Here is a 17103-nt window from a genome sequence, read left to right as displayed (position 1 = left end):
GAAGCTCTTCAACAATACTGTTCACATTTCTGACTTGATGAGCTGAGACAACCTGATTTTACTATGGGCTTATTTTGAATGTAACCCTAGTAAGCTTGAAATTCTTTTTCTGCCTCCCTTACACTCTTAGCTAAATAGAAAGGAGTCTATACCAAAAAGTGTATCTTGTAGTGAAGTATATGTAATTTCCAATACATACAGTAAGCTTTCGTGGAAGTCTTTAAAAATGGCCTTTCAGGGGCCTAAAATGAGTAAATATATTTTTTATAAGTATTCACAATCTATCCCAATAGAAAACAAATAAGAAAGGCTTCTGACTTGCAAAGCAAGTTAAATATGTTTACAAACATGCTGTTATTTTTAAACACTGTTTGAGACCATACTTTACAACAGAATTTCAAAAAAGCATCCATTCCTACCAGCTTGATTCTTATTTCACTTTATACACAAACCTTTTTTTTTTTTTTTTTTTTGAGTTTTAAAGTTTAGAAGCATTCAGCACAGTATTTTGGTGTTTAAGCATTTTCTTTCCATTTTGAAAATGAGCCAACTATTGATGTGGTCAGATCTGAGACTCCTCAACCCATTAGAAATTATAACTGTGTGATAAATATAATGCAGCAATTTTACAAATTGGTAACTCATATTGAATTTAAGCATAGGAGTTACCTGTAAAAATCTATTTCCAAGTTTATATGTCTGTCTCTTTAATAGTGCCATGTTCCCAGCAAAGCTCCCGAATGAGCCACTGGCCCTTGTCTTTACAAATTTTATCCATGCAAAATAAAAGTAAACTGCTAAAGTTAACATCAAATTTAGAATACTAAAAGGTTTCCAGTAACATCTCTAAACAAGTGCTCAACCACTATTTTAACATGTGCTCAACCACTATTTTTTTCTGTTTGTGTGTATATGTGCCATGAAGTTGCTTCCATGGAGATTATAATTCTGCTTTTACTTTTTTCCTAATCTATGCATTTCAAGAGCTAAAAATAATGTTGGGAAGGATAGACGTATACATATTTTTTCCAAGATAAGAAGGGGTTTAACTTATCAATGTATTACTCAGACCTAATAATGGTGCATCTAAGATCTTAAGGTATTAGATAACTTTTCTTTTTTACATAAGATTTTGTACTTCTGTCATTTTTTCATTTAAAATACCATCTTGTTTGCTATTACTGAGGGCGCAGACTGTCTTCTTATTTGATACCAACATTCTGACTAAAAATATATCCTCTCACATGCCTAAAAGTTTCATTTTTAGACTGCTAAATTTCAAACCTTATATTGTTTATGGATAAATTAGGTACAGAGAATTGCTATGGCTGAGATCTCAGTCCCCTACCTCCAACCTTGGAAAGTTCAATTTGAAAAGCAGTGTGGTAGCTCTGCATAACAAAAGTCATTTACTTAAGTCTCTTCTGTGACTTCTACAGTAAATATTAGGCTATTATGAGGACTCTTAAATAAAAGTGAAAGCTAATATTGGTATATGCATGTCTGGTAATAATAGTACCATGAATAAATTAAGAGTCTGACAATACTTGATGGATTCTCACTGTTATGGCTTGAATTGTGTCACTCATGAGGATTCATTAGTTGACATCCTAACTTTTCACACCTAGGAATGAGACCTTATTTGGAAATAAGAGTATAGTTTAAGAGGAGGCCTTCTTTGAACAGGATGTGATTCTAACTCAATATGTCTGGTGTTCTTATAAAAAAAATGCATCACATAAAGAGATAAACACACACAGTAAGAAACTCATGTGAAGAGTGGAGTTATATAGTCATAAGCAAAAGAAATCCCAGAAGCCAAGGAGAGACCAGAAGGAGTCCTCCCAACTCCTTCAGAGAAAGCAGGGCCCTTCCCACACCTTGATTTTGAACTTTTTACCTCCATAGCCAAGAGACTACAACATACTCTGGTTGTTTAAACCACTTTGTTTGTCATACTTGTTACAGCAACTCTAGCAAACTCATAAAGCTCTCATTTCTCAATGCCCTGCATTCTGGCTTCATTTCCCACCATGCCATGAAGTGCCTTTCACCAAGTAATGAGCTCTTTTTATGTCAATGGGTTCATTCTACTTCTCATGTGTTGAACATCCCCCTCTTAAAACCTTTGGCCATTATTACTTTCTGATTTTACTTTTTGCTAACAGTGTTGAATACTCCTCATTTTATTCTTTCAACAAACCTTTGCTATATGTCATGCAAATAAAAAAATGATAATTCTTCCATGAATAAGAGTTTCTGAGCTCAAGGAACATAAAGTCAGGTGGGAGACAGAAGTAAACAAAGTAGAGCATAATCTTGCACTAGGTTCATCCTACAGGTTTAGGAAAAGATTCTTCTAGAAAGTGGTATATGAGCTGTAATATAATAAGGGGTTACCTAGACAGGCATGGAAAGTGAGAGACCTGAGTCAAAAAAAAAAAAAGAGAGAATATAATAAGCTCAAAGATGAAAAAATGCTCAAGGACCAGAGAAAATAAATGGTCATAACTGTGTCCAGAAGGCAAGAGAAGAACTGACAAGAAAATAGAACAGGGGTTTAATCCCAATGGGTCAGATATGCTGTTACAGAGCTTAGACTTTATTCTGAAAGTGACAGTTACTGAAAGGTTTTAAGCAGGAATACGTATACAAATTTATAACCATATTTACCTACTAGGAAACATATACTGAGTGTTGTATATGGAGTATACAAGTAGAAATTAGCACAGCAGAATGCTGTGAAGTTAGGAGGTGGTTGCAATATTTCAGATGATAATCATGGCTTATCCTGAAGTAGTATCTATGTGTATGGAAAATAGCATAAAACCTTAGAGAATACTACCAGTGGAACTGATATGCTTTGGTTAATGATTGGACATGGGAGGCAAAAATGAGAAACAAATTCAAAATCAATGACCATATTTCTGGGTTGTAAAATTTGGAGAAGTAAGCTTTCATTCATTAAGATAGAAACATAGGGAGGGGCAGCATAGTTGGATGTGATGGGAAGGGGCTGTAGGCAAGGAGGCATTCTTGAACCACAGAATGTGGACAGCCTTTGTGGATGCATCTAGAAGACCAACCTAGGGTCTAGGTGCTCCAGATGAAAAGTCGACAGCTACCATGGTTGCTGTGAAGGTATAGGCATGAATAAGACCTCAGGCTAATTCCCAAGTCTGGCTGCACATCAGAATCATTGGTGGAATTTGTGAGAAAGGTAAGTGCCAGGTGCTCTCTCTAGTAATTCAAATCATGGTGCTCTAGCAGAGCTAAAAGACTGCTCTGCTTTTTAAGGCTTTGCAGGTGATTCTGATGCACTGCCACACTTAAGGACCCTTGGGATAGAATGAGAACAGTGAGGGGTGACGATGAAACCCAGAAGAACTGGCATTTCAGAGATGGGCAAAGAATTAAGAACTTCAAAGACTGACAAACTGCAAGCAGGTAACTATGAGCCTGCAGAGAAAGAGACTGTTTTAAAAATAGAGAGTGGTCAGCTTTCTTGAAATACTGAAAAGCATAAAACAAAGACTAAAATACATTCACTGGTTTTTACACTAAAAATATTGGTATTTTCATAGGGGAAAATACAAAATTGGGAGCCAGAGTATAAAATCCTTTGGTTATTAAGGGAAAGAAGGTGGAAAGCAGAGGGAGAAAGAAGTGCTAGTGAAAATTTGTTTTTATTTTTGTTTCTTTTGTTGCTTAGATTTTTTTTTTTTTAATTGAGGGAAATGTTTTAAGGATGTGAAAATGCTAAAGCCCCAGCATTGGGAAGGTTGGTGACCCAAAAGAAGTGACAGGTAAGGGAGTAAATGCAGAAATGGTGTGAGATTTAAGGCATTGGTATGGGTTTCTGCCTCTAATAGAAAAAAGATGGAAACTTCCATGTAACAAAGGGAAGGGGTTTCAGTACAGGAGAAATGGACAGGCAGATGACTAGAGAAACAAAGGGAGGTTTGGAGCAGGGCAACTGCTTCCAGGTGGGACTAAAGACCATGAACTTGCTGTGCCACCAAATTATGTGGCTGAAATTTCCTCTGGAAATAGTAGGGGTAAATGGGGATATCACACCCATAGATCAATTCTGATTTGTGATGTTGTTATTTGGGTACAGCAGAATAACAATGGAGGTTTAGTAAGAGAGCAGTGTGAATATCAGAATACTGCATTGTTAATGTGATAAAAGTAGCTAGAAGGAAAGGAAGCCATGCTGAGAGCATGGGATATTTGAGATTAAGATCTCCACATGGGTTGGAGCAGTTCAGCTTTCAGTGACTAAAGGCAAAGGCCAGAAGATGGCCTTGGAGGTGAGAAGAAAAAGTAGAACCGGAGTTCCAGGTCAATGGTTTTAAGGAATAAGGAAGAGAGAGACTAAGGTTGTGGTTCTTGTTCTTGGTTGCACATTAGGGTCTCCTGGAAGCTATAAAATCTCTCAACACACAGGTCCAAGTTACCTGAGTATCTCTGCGCAGAGAACCAAATCATGAGTGATTTTGAAAGCAGACAGGTTGAGAACCAAAGAACTCAGTTACCTCTTTTATCTAGCTGGATTCTGAAGTCACTCAAGATGATGAGGAATCAAAGGGAACATTTTATTTTTTATACTCGGGAAAACATTAAAGGAGGTAAAGGGTTTAGCACAATAGCAGCATAGGGACATAACAAAGAGTTCTTAAAGTTCTTCAATATTTTGTGGTTTATTATTAAAAGATAAGTGAAACTAGGATAGCATTATTAGATTTCTTTCTCATGAGAATGTAAGAACATCTCCTATACACACATTTTCTTATTTTGCCCTTAAGATTCAGAGTTCAAGACATCACCACTTTCTTTCTTTGTGAAGTTCAATCTGGCAGGTTACTATCTGCAAATTCCATCATCACCTATCAGGTTGCTATCTTGGACTTGGTCTTTGTAGACAGGACTACCTTTTGCTAGTTTTTCAGTCACCACTCAATCCCAGAGACTGGGAGATTCATCAGATCCCTCCAGAGGCTGTGCACTTGCTTCACAAATAAATGCTCAAGATTAACAGAAATTCTTAACGCTTCCTGGAGTGAGCATTTTCAGGGAATGGCAGCCAGCTGAGCTCTTCTTGTCACCATGACGACCTCAGCATCTCTGAATTATAAGTTTTCATAGAAATGTGTCCAGGTGAATAAAAAGCTTTAAGTGTGATGAGAGTAGACCTACAAATGATGCTTTAGTTTATGAAAGCAGCAAGATAATGATTGGGTGTTCCTTGGCACAGTAGCTAATTCCTAGTAGTTTCTTGCTGATTAAATCTTCTCCTTATTCTCTTTCCTGCAATAACAGAGCACAGGCTTTCCTGAGAAGTGTAGGGTCACAAAAGATCTTGGTTAAAAACAGCATTAGTTGTAATGTTGTCTCTAGCATGCTTGGCTTTAAATTTGTAAATGAATTCCCTCCTACTCATGGGGTGTCCAAATTATTTTACTTCATTTATTCTCCCTTACCTAATCAGCAAGGAATAAAGATATGTTGTTAGATCTAGAAACCAAATTTTCAAAAATTTCTATGCCCTCAAAATATGTGAAATCTGAGAAATGGACTCCAGCAATAAATACTAATGATTTAAAATGGTAACTCCTGAGATTTCAGAATTTTGTACATTATCATTTATATTTTGACTTCTTTTATTTCCTCTGATCTTTATAGTAATTATGATAAGAATTGCCTCATTATAAAGAATGTGGCCTGTGACTTCAAAAGATTAAATTTTCCTGAGATTAAACCTGAAATTAAGTGGTTCACTATAATCCAGGATTAAAATCAGACAGTTGGATTCAAGAGTTCCTTCTACTATGATTTACATATATATATATATATATATATATATATATATATATATATATATATATAAATATATATACATAGACATAGTCATATGTTTTTTATGTATCTGAACACATGTATATGCATACATGTTTTATGAAAAACAATAATTTTAACCACTTGAGATGAATTTAAAAGGCCTTAATTCTAATCGACTGCTAAAATTCATACCAGAGTTATTATAACATCAAAACAATAAAACAAGCAAAGCCAAACAAATAGAATTCAGCTCCAGTCTGGCAAAAAGACCTCTCCTAAGATTGGTATTATATAGCTTATCTCCATTGAGGTTCAGCTCTCAAGTCTAAGACACTGGCTACCTTAATGTATAGCTATTGTAAAATCAACTATAACAATGGCCTTCCCTTTGTTTTAGACAAATCTCTATTTCTCTCCCTTTCTGCTTATTTCCCATACCCAAAAGAAGAAATTTCTCCCTTCAGCCCTTGTGTCTGAACCTTAAGGGAGCCAGGCTGTTGTTGCCCATGCCAGGTAACAGCTCAATATCACCTGGGAGAAGACTTGGGAATGATTAAAGTCATTAGCCTGAGACACCATTACCCAATTGCAGTCCACAGAAGGTCTGGAGGCAGGTGCTATGAACCTAAGAAAGTACTGGAAACCGTGGCCAGTGCATCATGGTTCCAGGTTTGGACTGGTGTCTTGGAGCTGGTTCTTTCTAAATTTAGTTCAGTTCCCCTTGTCACATCTCTTCAGTTTTCTTGTCCAGTTCTAGATTCTTTGTGTTTGTGGTTACCACCCAAGATGAAAATCCCTGTGGCCCTGCACTTACCATATTTCACCAATATTAAGATGCCACTGATCATGACATGCATCATCAATCAGTTAACAGTTTTCAGCAGAAAAAAAATAAACACTACCTTATTAAATGAGCACATCAATTGTGTGACTCATCCTAATCTCAGAAATGTTAAAATAACAAAATAATATTACTTCAAAATTGTCCAAACATAGAGCATCCTTGCTCACATCCTCATGTAGGGCAGTTTCTGTTGCTCCTGTAATACCTGATCTGTTTCGGTAAGACCTAATCCTCTCATTTTCCTGCATCTCTAGTACTGGGATATCCAGTTGAATTTTCAGTGGTGATAGAAATGTTCTAAAACTCTGTGCTATCCAGGACTACAGAAGCACATATTACACCCAGGCCACACTTTTTCTTCCTGCCCTAACTTGCACTGCTGTGCTCAGTGACAACACTCATCATGGTGACAATTTATTCAGATTCACCTACCCTTGATTTTAGAAACAATGGTCATGGACTTGTTTACCTCTAACTCTGCCTGCAATTCCTGAGGTTCTGTAGCCAACCCCCTCCAACTTTGAAACTTAAAAGTCTATTACAACTTCTTCTTTCTGATGAAATCCATTCTCTTCCTAACACTTAAACTTCCTAGCTCATCCTGAATTTGGTTATATACCTTCTTGAGAACAACCAGATCCCGAGAGTGCCAATCTCTGGACTTTTATAAACCTTGATATCCATTGCCTTTTCAGTGCATTCCAGGCTGCTAAGCCTTATTAGGAAAAAAAAAATTAAAAATGATTAGCCACATTGACTGGATACTCATGAATAATGTTATTGACTTTTACAAAGGGCTCAATATCTTTCAGGGATACTCTTATTCAAAACATTATTAATTTTTTCCATTATTTTTAAGTTTATGACTTTATCTCATTCCCGTGTCAACAGAAAATAACAAGGACAACAATGCTAAAATAAGCTAACATTTCTGAGGACTTATAATGTGGCATGCATTATTCTAAGCACATGTCTTTGATCATTTAATTCTTGGGAATATTATTTGGGCTGTGTTTTATTGGCCCTATTATCTTTTGTCATTTTACCGAGGAGAAAAAAAAAGTGTGTGTGTGTGTGTGTGTGTGTGTGTGTGTGTGTGTGTACATATAAAAATATATATGAATGGTCCCACAGCAACGAGACCTTACATGGAATGGCTCAACATCTCTCACTTGAAGACACTAATCATTTTCTTTCCTTTCCCTGTATTTCAGAGATTTAAGATCTCTTTCTGAAATTAAATGGATCTATGCATGCTCTTGATTCTATCTCCTTTCTATCCTTTATAACTTTCTCTTATTCCCATTCATTCTTCCACCTCTTGGCACCTTCTGCTTCCTGTTGCTGCTATCTATAGACTATTCCTCCCTTCTTTCATGCATGTCTGTCCCTTTCCACATTGGTCACAATTGTTCTTAACACTTTGTCTACAAATGCTCATTTAAAAAACAGAAAAACAAAAGTACTTTACTCAAATTTATCTGTTCTTTTTTTCCCCCAGACTCTTCCTTTTCTTTTCAAACCCTTAAAAGTTCCTGAAAGAATGGGAGGAAAGTGTGGGCCTGTGGAAAGGATGACTGCTGGCTGCAGTCAGGGAGGAGGCCATAGACATACCATGGCACCATTATGGTAGCATTCAGCTTTAACTTGTAACAAACTGAAAGGTCCATGTTGACTGATGCCCAGAGGAGTTATAGGGCTTCTGCTTCTTGTTCTAAACATGAGGACATTTGTCTATGTTTTAATGTTATTTAATATTTTTTATAACTGTGATTGCATAATCATTTCTCCATTTTTCCTGGTACTCTTCAGATGATAAAACTCTCAGCATCCCTTTAAATCCTCGCAGTCTGATTTCTACTTCTATCAGTTTTGATTAATAAATTCAAATTTCTAAAAAAGTCAACATGTGACCAAGATTCATAGCTATTATTATTGTTTATTTGTCTTAGCACTGAAGTATAAGATGATCAACTCCCCAAATACTCTTCCATTGCTTAAAATTTACTGATTGGAATTATACATCTTAGCTTGTACAGAATTCTCAGACAGGCCCTACTACCTTCAGCCCTGTTGTTAATAAATGATTATAATATGTTACATAGAAAGAGGGATTTCCATAGATTAAGATTACTAATCAGTTGATCTTAAAATAGGGAGATGGGGGGCGTGTCTAACCTAATCATATGACCCTTGAACAGGCAGAGGGTTTTCTTTGGAGGCAGGGGAGAAATTCAGAAAAATGAGAAGTATGAGGAAGAAGGTTCTCCATCTCTGCGTTAGAGATGATCCATAATACAGGAACCTGAGAGAGGCCTCTTGGAGGACAGGCATGGAGGACCCTGGTCAATATCTAGCAAGAGAGAGAACTATCCATCCTGCAACTGCAAGAAATACATTCTTTCAAGGGCAGAAATTAACTTGAAAGACAATTTAAGCTCCTCTTCAGAGTACAGTTGGCCAACACCTTAATATTAGTTTTGGGATTGAGTCTGAGCAGAAAACCCAGCCCTGCCATGGTGAGAATTTATATTAAAAAAAAAGATGGAGCTTTAAATTGCTAAACTTGTAAGCAATTTGTTGCTTATGAATAGAAAACCAGTATAGCCAAAAGTATCTGGATAATTTATTGCTGCATCCTTCATCTCCTTAGAAAAAAATGAGGGAGCATCATATAACTCCAAAACATCAATTTTTCAATTCTCCTCTAAAAGTTTTATTCAAGTTTTTAGTTTTAAAAAGCATAAGTTTCCTCTTTAAAAATTTTTTATAATAGTTTCTTTTAAAAATCAGTAAAAGCCAGGTGCCATGGTGCATGCCTGTAATCTCCGTGGCTCAGGTGGCTGAGGCAGGAGGATTGTGAGTTCAAAGCCAACCTCAGCAAATGCAAGGCACTGAGCAACTCAGTGAGACCCTGTCTCTAAATATAGGACAAAATAGGGCTGGGGATGTGGCTCAGTTGTCGAGTGCTCCTATTTCAATCCCCGGTAACCCCCGAAAATTTTGAAAAAATCAGTAGAACACTATTATACTCATGGATTCTTAAGCATTTCAAACTAATGGCTGGTGTTGTTACTAGGGTCTATTAATATATTAATGTTTTTTGGATTTCATAATATGACAGTTGGTTTCTGAAGCATTCAATAAAATGAGGTTCCTATAATGCAAACACTTAAACCAAAATTAGTGAGAGATGGTTTAAACAAAATGATTATATAGAATAATGGTGATGATTTTAAAACCTCAAGTTGCATATCTTAAATATATACAATTTCTATTTGTCAATTATAACCTCAATAACTCCTGCATCCACACTCTATTCTCAAAAAATTACAATGAGTAGTGAAAATACACAGAATTATATGTTTCATTATTCAAAGGCAATTGCTTTAAAAACAATTGAGTGACTTCATAATTTGGAAATTCTACTAAATAATTTTGGTTAAACTAACTCTAAACTTGCAGTTTGCAAAAAAAAAGAATTTTTTCCTAAAAACTCATAAGCTAAAATAAAATTACAATATAAAACATCAATAATTTAATGGTGAAAAGATGAGCATTATTTTGTTTCAGTATCAGTTGTAAAAAAAAATACATTAAGATCCAAATCATGTCATAGGTTATTTGCAGAATGAGGATAGAGTCAATATTTTGATTAAATAAATTAACTTAATGAGCAGTGAGCTAAAATACCAAAACAGATTGATAGAGGCATTTCAAGACCCTGAAAATATATATGCTTCTATTGGTTCCTGTGCTTCAAACATAAATATGATCTTTTGTACATATCTTAAGAATTATTCCTGATATATATTTTCTTGCTTTAGACTTTGCTACTTCAAATGGCAATACCTCTGCTTCTTTTGAAAAGCAGCTTGACAGACACACCAGAAGCGTTATATTTTGAATACCTTTAGCTTTTCATTCTCCCCCTCTTCAGTCCCTACGGAGAGATGTACTCTACAGCCTCATTAGGGAAGTAAGAACCCAGTTATGAATCAGCTTTGAGGATAGACATTCAATCAGCATGTTGCATTCTCCAGGGTAAATGGCCTTTACTCCTTTGAGGTAACCAATTATGATTTCTCAGATTAAAGCACATGGTGAGAAGTTTGAAGATGTGAATGATCTTTTAGTTGTCACTTCCCTGGGACCACCTACTGCTGTCAGAAAAGTCATGACACAGGTGGCACTGACATATTGTTGTTCAGACAAGGAGTGAAATATAGTTATACAGGTCATTTTAGAATGCACCCAATGATAGAGCTTTATTTTGCCTTTCCTTTTTCAAAATGGAAGCATATTCCAATTTCCTTGCCATAACTATTGCACGTTATTCTCGCCTAAGCCCTGAATTGTATGTAAACCATGTTTTCTTTCACTTTCCAGTGGCATTATGTGTTAATTATGTTAATTATGCTTTTACTTTGCAGATGTTATCAATGAATCCACCCAAAGGGGGGTAGGTCAGGAATGAGTCATTTTTCTTGTGTGTTATTGCTCTGAAGCTTCAGATTTTTATCTGAAACCACCAGTGTTTTCACCAAATATAGATGGTTATATATTGCAATGATTCTCACTGCCACTGTGAGGAGTGTTCAGTAGCCTTTGACTACTTTCTGAACATAAAATTAACCACAGCACTGCTCGTCCCTGTCATAGGTACTGTACAAAGATGGCAACAGTCCATGTACTTTGTGGGGCTGAGGGAGGATATATCTCTTGCTAGCCCTATCTACTCCTGCATCCATACTCTATTCTCAAATGAAAAATAGCTCAATTCTTACTTCTCACAGAGCCATTCTTAAGTTGTATAAAATAGTCTTTAGACTAATTGTCTACACCTACAGTTTATCTGAATAGTAAAGAGAATAAGAATTAAAATAAAACATGGCTGTTCTGTATCCACAGCAATTATGTTAATGATATTCTCCAGACAACTCTGTTACAGCTTTTTAAAACTTCAAGTTATATTTCCAATCTGTTAACTGAAGAAAATAATGTTGGTAATATTCCTGTACCATAAACAAGACAAAAGCATGTCGTGCCTATTTGGTACATGAGAGGGCAGAGCGCCTATCAGGCAGCACCGGTTCAAGCTTGTGTGAATGCTAGTATCTTCTTCTAAGCTTCTATGGTTTTCTCTCCATGCCTAGAAATGTCCATTAGAACTCTCTGCAACAGCTAAAATGTTTTACAGTGTAACTTTAAATACCCCCTAGTACTCAGTCCTGCCACCAATAGTAGGTATTTAAATGTACACTTATTAAATAAAAGTTGAAATATAACTTCTTTCACATGTGCCTACTAGATACCAATTTGGAAAGTGAATGAGACTCTTTTTTAAAGATAGGCATAGCACTTATCATTCTTTGAACACTGAACTTGAGCCAAAGTTTCTCTTTTCCCCCCTGCAATTATTTATTGAGGATCTACTTTATACCAGGCCCTGCCCAGGGTGGTAAGAACAGAATGATATGTAAAACAGGCGAGGTCCAAGACAGGTTAAGTTAGGACCTTGCCTTGTGGAACTTTCAATCTGGTATAAAAGATAGAAAAGGAGGAAATGGATAATTCCAGGATTTACTTTTATATAATCATACATATTATGTAGGGCAAGGACTGAGAGAAGAGGTAGGACTGTTCTTAGAAAAGGCTATCAGCAAAATCTCTCTGAATAAAGTGACCTTTGGGTGCTATGGATTGAATTGTGTCTGTCCACCAAAATTACCATGGTGAGGTCCGACCCTCCCAGTACCTCAGAACGTGACCCTCTTTGGAAATAGGATTTTTGCAGAAGTAGTTAATTAAGATGAGCTCATATCAGAGCAAGGATGAGTCAATCCAGTGTGACTTGTATCCTTATAGAAAAAGGAAATTTGGACACAGAGGCACGTGCAGAGAGAAAATGAAGAGAGAACACAAGGAGAATGGCATCTATGATCCAAGGAGGGGGTCAGGGAATGGATCCTTGCTTCAGGCTCTCAGAAAGAAACCGCCCCGCCGACACCTTGATTTCAGACTTCTAGCCTCCAGAACTGCTGGATGATGCATTTCAGCTGCTTGAGCCACCCAGCGTGTGGTATCTTTTAGAGATGGCCCTAGCCAACTAAATACAAGTAGACACTTGGGTGAGGAAGCCCCGTGAATTGTGTCATTTAATCCTCACAGCTACTCCGTGAGTTAGGTAATTGTGTCTCCATTACCAGATGATAATATTGGGTTTGTAAAGCTCAAGTAATTTGCCTAAGGAAATATTTCCTCTTATGTGGCTGAGTCAAGGCAGACATCTGAGTTGGCCTGACCACTGAGCCTGAATGTCTTCTTAATACTGCTCTTTGTTTTTGAGTTATTTTTTTCCTGAATCCAATCAAAAGTGACACAATGGCAATGAAGTAATTAATTTTATACATAAATAAATTATGTGAGTCATGGCTATACTGCAGCTTTTCAGTTAACAATTAAATATCTAGCAGAAATCTTATTTGGCTTTTTGTTCAAAATTAACTAGATATTTTTTGTCATCCCTATGTAAATACTAGTCTTTGGAGCACTGAGATGCACACACACACACACACACACACACACACACACACACACACAGATACCTCTGTGGGTAATGTTGAGATTATTTTCCATTACAGATTGACATATAATATGAAATCTGCAGTGTCACTCTATTAGCTTTTTCTCCACTGCCTCCCCTCTCTTTCATGGGTGCAGGAGAGCACTCAGATTAACTCACTTCAGTAGACGTCTGCTTGCTTAAAGTCATTTTTCCATGAGGGCAGATGATTCCTCATTAACAAATTTGTGCACACACTTATAGAATTTCACCTTGTCAAAGGAGCTCCGGTGCTCTCTGAAGAGTGTGGGGAGTTGACTTCTGGAAATGCAAGTATCACCCTTCCTCTCCTGAAGACAGAGTGGTAGAAAGTCCTCCTGAGAAGATAGCCAGTGGTTTTGTTTGCTCAACTGGTGAAAAGAAACCACTTCAGCGAGCAAAAATGATTCCCCAAATGAGAATGCCTCTACAGAAATGTTCTAAATATGGCCTGACTTTAATCAAGCAATGCCATCTGTTCGATGAGTGGCAAGGTCACAACTTTTATAATAAGAGCAGTATCCGATGCCAGAAATGAACATACAGAAGTCTAACTTCTACCCACACAAAACATGACTACCTGTGTTTTAGGAGGCATATATAGATGCTCCTTGATTTGTGATGGGGTTATATTCAAATCAACTCATCACAAGTTGAAAATATCTTATGAGTAAAATGCATCTGATACACGTAACCCACTGAACATCCTGTAGTGCAGATGATAGTGGTGCAGTCCCCTCTACAGAGCAAGTAGTTTCAAAATGACTAACTTAGAACTGTGGCCTGCTGTTGCTGCCCGGGAAGAAAAGATCACTTATTAATAAAAGATTCCTTATTAAATTTAAAATTCTAAAAAATACCAACTTTGTATATAGACTGCAAAATGATCAAACTTCAAAATTCTAAGTTCAATTTCTACTTAAGGTGAATTACTTCCATCCTAAAGTTGAAAAATAATGGAGGACGACCTGTTAGCTTCCTGTGTGACCTTTGTAGAGGGCACTCTGATTGGTCTGGTCCTGCTGCATACAAATTCCAGGTCCTTGACCAAATTTTCTGAAACTCAGTCTCCTCTGTAGGAAATGGTTTTAATAATTTCTATGTCTCATGTTTGTGGTAAAAATAAAATGAGTATATTTTGTGAACTGTATTGTTGTTAGCAAAAGGCATGACTTTTCTAATTACAATTAGTGGCTCCTAGAGGAATGAAAAATAATCTTGAAGCAGCTTTTGATTACTTTCACCAAGCTCATTGACAACACCCTTGCCTTTCACAATGACACTACCAATTATGTACAATTCCTCTTGCCATCTTGCAGAGGGGGAAATTACTGTTTCCCATAGGTTAGGTGAGTTGCCACACAGTGAATCTGAACCCCAGCTGATCTCCCTGCCAGAGACTATGTTCTTCAGGCTTCTTCCAACCCTTGCTTCCTGGGGGAAAAAGTATCCCCAAAGAGAGCAGTTTGTTTTTTACTTTATTATTGAAATAACTACTTTGTTCTTGTTTGTGGAGACAGAGAGTTTAGGATTCCTTATTAAATTTAAAATTCTAAAAAATACCAACTTTGTATATTGTACCCACATATCTGTCTATAACAGGAAAATTACTATTCAGAGTAAAAGCCATAAATATTACTGACTATGCAATATTTTCAAATACCATTCTGCTATACATTCCAAGGACCCACTTTTTAAATGTGGCAAGTCAGCACAACAATACTAAAAGTGTCAGTGCTAATTATTTTGCTACCTTTCTCAGAGTTCTTCACTAATCTTTTTATAAATCAATAAGAAGAAGGTTGATATCACTTGTTTTACTGTCATATATGTCATAGTGAAAAAGACAGAAGTATGTAGGAAGGATGGGAAAGAAACAAGAAAGAAAGTGATTTTAGAAAGGATTAGGTCTGATCAGTTTTGTTGTTTTATTTTGAGGTGATTTTCCTAGGCCCTCAAAGATACACATGAAAATCATTTTGTTTGTTTTTTTTAATTTTTATTTATTGGCTCTTTTATTTACATATGACAGTAGAATCCATTTTGAAGTAATTATAAAAGCATGGAATATATCTTGTTCTAATTCAGTCCCCAGTACCTCTCCTTCTCCTCCCCTCTATATAAAGGGAAGGTAAAGTTTGAAGAGGAATTAAACCACAGTGGATTGAGGGAAGTGTGCAGTGTTTTCTCTCAGAGATTTTACAGAAAATGTTCTTGGAAAGTATGAGGCAGACACAAGATGTCCCAAGGCCCTCGGTTTTTATGTTTTGGAAGATGAGTGAATTTGTTATATGGCATTTCACAGATACTGAGTTTCAGGATTCTGATTGGTGACTGAGATTCCTCCCAGGAGCACTATCTTTCATAAAGAATTCCATAGCAGATGGATAAAGAAAATATGGTATGTATACCCAATGGAATATTACTCAGCCTTTAAGAAGAATAAATGGATAAAGCTGGAGAATATCTTCCTAAGATAAATAAGCCAGACCCAACAAACCAAAGGCCAAATGTTTTCTCTGATAAGCAGATGTTGATCCATAATGGGAGGAGTAGGAAAGAATGGAGGAACTTTGAATTAGGCGGAGGCAAGTAAGGGAGGGGAGAGGGTGTGGAAGTGGAAAGGATGGTGGAATGAGACAAGTATTATTACCCTAAATACATGTATGATTATACAACTGGTGTGACTCAGCACCATGTAAACCAGAGGACTGAGAAGTTGTGCTCTATTTGTATAACATGTGTCAAGATGCAATCTATTGTCATGTATAACTAGTTAACCCAATTTTAAAAATAAACTAATTTTTTAAAAATTAAAAAGAATTTAAAAAGGAGTTACATAACGGATCAGAGATTTTGTTCTATTTCCCTTTCATTTTGGTGGAGAGGTACGACTAGAAAAATTCTTGCTAAAACCATCACCTAGAAGTCTCTTTTTATAGTACAATATATTTATGAATTTTTCTATTTCAGAAGTCTGATTTTTAGAAATATTATGTTAATGGTGATTTTGCAATGTATCAAAATACAGATCTGTAGTAACATTTCAATGACTATTTTATAGACTCTGGATATAATTAATCCCTTCTTTTGAAATGTATGTGGTTCTCTTTCATTATAAACAATGCTGTAATGAGCAGCATTTTTAGCATATAAGGCAAATTTATCTGAATATACTATACAGTGAAATTTCTGAAGGACAGATAAAATCTTGTGTTTTGGAAAGGTAATTGAGGGGACAGATTATTTGGAGGTGAAAGGAGACTGAGGACTCAGAAGCCCATAACCTAAACTCAGGCAAAGATAATAGATGTACAGATAAGGGACAGCAGAGAAGCTATTTAGACAGTAGAATCCACAGGATGTGGAGATTGATCTGTAGGGGGCAAAGGAGAAATTCCAGGAGAAAAAGAAGTCAGGGGTGACCTAAGCCTTGTGGCTTAGAAAACTGGAGAGGAGATAATGAATTTCAAATTGAACCTGCTGAGTGTGAGGTGCTTCCAGGCATCCCTGTGGAAATGGTCCATGGGCAGAGCAGAGGAGAACTCTGTTCCAGGACACAGACCAGGCCAAGGCCACACACGAGAGACAAACACAGTAAAATCTAGTTTTATTTCACATTTTTTTACTATAACATGCATCTCCATCTGCTCCTATTAGCTTTTCCTTTCACACCAAATTTCAATTAAACTGTGTGTGGGGATAGAGATTACAGAAAAATGGTTCTTAGTGTGTTAGCTAAAGTCACTGTATTTGATGTAACAGCTCGTTTTTAAGATTAATGTTAATGCCACAACCTTAAAGAAAACACTGA

At 36.5% G+C, this 17103-nt stretch overlaps 1 protein-coding gene across 2 annotated transcripts in view; it reads right to left on the bottom strand.

The window, feature by feature from the left end:
- Positions 1-17103, bottom strand: part of Pde4d (phosphodiesterase 4D) — a 1049725-nt gene that overhangs the window by 546342 nt on the left and 486280 nt on the right. The gene's annotated exons all lie outside the window — the stretch shown is intronic.

Source organism: Callospermophilus lateralis, chromosome 5, assembly GCF_048772815.1.
Source record: "Callospermophilus lateralis isolate mCalLat2 chromosome 5, mCalLat2.hap1, whole genome shotgun sequence".
NCBI lineage: Eukaryota > Metazoa > Chordata > Mammalia > Rodentia > Sciuridae > Callospermophilus > Callospermophilus lateralis.
This window is presented reverse-complemented; position numbering and strand designations above follow the sequence as displayed.